Genomic DNA, 3729 nt, shown 5'->3' with positions numbered 1-3729 from the left:
TGGACAGGAACAGGTGGTAATCACTTGGCGCTATGTCCGGGCTATATGGTGGATGCGATAAAACCTCCCATCCGAGCTCCCGTAGCTTCTGACGAGTCATCAACGAAGTGTGCGGTCTGGCGTTGTCCTGGTGGAACACTACACCCTTCCTGTTGGCCAATTCTGGACGCTTCTGGTCAATCGCCTGCTTCAAGCGGTCCAGTTGTTCGCAGTAGATGGTAGAATTAAGCGTCTGGCCATATGGGAGCAGCTCATAGTGGATGATTCCCTTCCAATCCCACCAAACACACAGCAAAACCTTCCTAGCCGTGAATACCGGCTTGGCCACTGTTTGGGACGATTCACCGGCCTTCGACCACGACCGTTTTCGCTTGATATTGTCGTATGTGATCCATTTTTCGTCGCCAGTCACCATCCGCTTCAAGAATGGGTCGAGTTCGTTCCGTTTCAGCAGCATATCGTAGGCGTTGATTCGGTCCAGAAGGTTTTTTTGCGTCAAATCATGCGGCACTTAAACATCAAGCTTTTTTTTGTATCCAGCCTTCTGCAGATGGTTTAAAATGGTTTGGGGACTAACTCCCATCTCCTGGCCGATGTCACGAGATGCCACATGCCGGTCTAACTCGATGTATTCCATGATTTGTTCGGCTGACTTATCCATGGTGTCGTTTTCACCGGCTCTGAATCGTCGAAACCATTCCTACGCGATTCGAAGTGATAGAGTACCATCCCCCAAAACACCATTAATCTCACGGAACGTTTCTCTAGCGGATTTGCCTTTAACGAAGGAAAACTTTAAAATAGCGCGAATTTCGGCGTTAGTGAACTCCATGTTTACACGTCTATAACTGTTGAACGCAATATCCAAACTAATCATGCATAGTTTGTAGGTTATGTCAAGACCTTTCAAATTATGTATAGTATTGCCAGATAGCGCTTTGTAGCGCTTTGTACATAGCCGCGAAATTCAAAAGACAAAAAGGCGGAAGGGAGATATTTTCCAAAATAATATATTTATATTTAGATTTTCCGAGCCTCCTATGTCTGCTTTATTATTTTCGATTTTTATGTGATTTACATTTTCCTACCTAGTAGTTCTGTGGACTATACAGGTCCACAAGCTTATCGGGCAGTAAATGTACCGCTCAATATTACAATTTTATATGTATTATATTATTATATCTTAAATATTGTATAAAAAAATATATCTGCATGATCTTGATCTTTTCGTTGTCCTGTGTCAGCTGGTCGTCGCCGGTGCTGGCACGCTACTGCTGTCCGGGGCCTATGGGCTCAGGCGGTACTTGTGCTGGTCATTGCACTGTCCGCTGGGCACGCCTTCTTCTTTGCTGCGAGTTATTATTTGTGTAGTTGACCAGGAGGGTGGTGGCTTTTTTGTGAATAGTAGCCACTTAATATGGGTTATTCTTTTATTCACTTAATTTTTTTCGCCTCCGCGATTACCCATATCACACTTAAACTTTACTCACTCAGTTCATTTTTGTCATTCTCTTTGTATTGGTAGTTGGTCCTTCCAGGAATCCTTTCTTATCCGAAGATTGTCCTGTCACGGTCGCCATGTCCGCAACGTCCTTCTCGATAACCAAAGGGAGTCAAGTGCAACCCCTAAGTGCAACCCATGCTGAATTTGTACATTAAGCTTTGGGTGGACTTAAATTTACTTATTAATTTACTTCATAATTTACTAATTATTATGTTGTGTAATGTGTTATGTGTAATTTTATTATTATTATATATGTGTATAATACACTATAAGCGCAAATGATAGGACGAAACGTCTAAAATACGAAAAGAATTCTAAACAGGAGTGAAGACTATGAACATTCTGCGGCAAAGGGAAATTTCTCAAGGCTTCCAAATGCAATTCACTAGGCTTTATCCCGTATTTACTGACACTGTACCTCAGGAATTCGCATTCCTTCTTTAAAAATACGCATTTCTTTTTGTTTATATCCAAATTATATTCGCTTATACGATCCAAAAGTTTTCTCTTCTACTGTCTTAGTCGCCCATATAAATTACTAGGTTCTTCTATCTTATAAAATCTGAAAACGTTTCTGAAATAAACACTGCCGGCCCATTTCTCAATCCAAAAGGCATCCTCAAATACTCATATTCTCATTGAGGGGTAAAAAATGCTGTATACGGCGCGGATTTTTCTTCGACCTCTATTTGATGACATCCGCTTTTAAAGACAATCACAGTAAAGCAACATATCCCTTCCAAATACTCCAGGCAATCTTCAATAAGGGCAAAGGAATATTATCTTTAACGATACGCTTGTTTAAACCACGGTAGTCAACGCACATTCGAATTTCACCAGACTTTTTCTTCACAAGGACCAAAGGTGACGCATTAGGTGAGGCGCTATGACGTATTACTTTTTTCTTAAGCAAATCATAAATAATTTCCGCTACTTTCTCCCTCTCAAAATCAATATCAAATACCTCTCATCAATATCAACTACTTCGTATCGATCATTATTAAACACACGACTTATCCTATAAGGCCCACTACTCAACATTTCTGATAGCCACATAATCACCTACTTGATATTTACAAGGAGCTCCATGTTTTTCTCTATATGACTCTTATTTCTTATCTGTGAATTCTGGATATTAACAGATGCGTTCTCACGGATGCTTACAAGATCTCTAGTACTCAGAAAGCTCATCAACTACAGGTCCCTTTTGTAGTACTCCAAACAATGAAACACTAGGCGCTACTTGAATACTACTATGTACTGCGTTATTAATTGCATATTCCACTTTATTAAGTAATTTGTACCAATCGGACTGACTAAGAGGTTCTGCTAATTTCCCTAGCATTGGCGTTAACACTCGGTTTACACGCTCCACATGGCCATTAGCCTGAAGCGTTACTGTGGTTACTTTTATGTGCTCAATGTCTCGCTCTTCGCAAAAGGTGGTGAACTCAAGTGACGTAAAACAAGTACCTATGGTACTAATCCTATGGGATCGACTATAAAAATCAAAGTATTTACTCAACGCATCTCTCGCTTCTCTTGTACTAGTCGTATTAACGGGAAAAAATTTGACAAACTTGGTAAAAGCATCTATAACAACCAGAAGATGCTTTCTTTTTGAAATGATACTCGGTAAGGGACCTAAATGGTTTATATGGAGTGTACTAAACGGAATATAAGGTTTAGGAATACTATGCAAGGTTCTATTAGTAATAGATCACGGCACCGAATGCAAAATGCACGAAAGACAATTTCTAATAAAATTATCAACTTTAGTTCTCATTTCTGGAAACCAATAGGTCCTTCTCAAATCCTTAACACACTTATCTGCGGCGAAGGGACCTAGTTTTTCGTGAGATTTTCTAATTAGCTGTTCTTCCATACAAGCAGGTGCATACAAACAATAAAAATCATCCACGTTCTTTCGAAATACGAGACCACCCCTAAACTCAAAGTTACGCACGCTTCCTCTCTCTAGTTTCTTTCTCAAATGAACTATATGCTCCTTTTGTAGAATTAGGTCTACGTCATCAGGTGTTGCTCCTACAACTCCAACTAACGGTATTGATTTTACAAAAAGCGTCCTCACGAAACTCCAATTTATCATCTCTCCAATCCTTTTTACTACCGTTCATGTTATTACTGGCAGCTTTCTCACAATTTATTCCACCATTCTCTTCCTCTTCTTCTTCACGAAGGTTTTCTTCCAACATAACACGAAG

The sequence above is a fragment of the Drosophila erecta genome, unplaced genomic scaffold (assembly GCF_003286155.1).
Source record: "Drosophila erecta strain 14021-0224.00,06,07 unplaced genomic scaffold, DereRS2 tig00000386-arrow-arrow-pilon, whole genome shotgun sequence".
NCBI lineage: Eukaryota > Metazoa > Arthropoda > Insecta > Diptera > Drosophilidae > Drosophila > Drosophila erecta.
The sequence above is the reverse complement of the archived record's forward strand: the minus strand, read 5'-3'. Positions refer to the sequence as shown.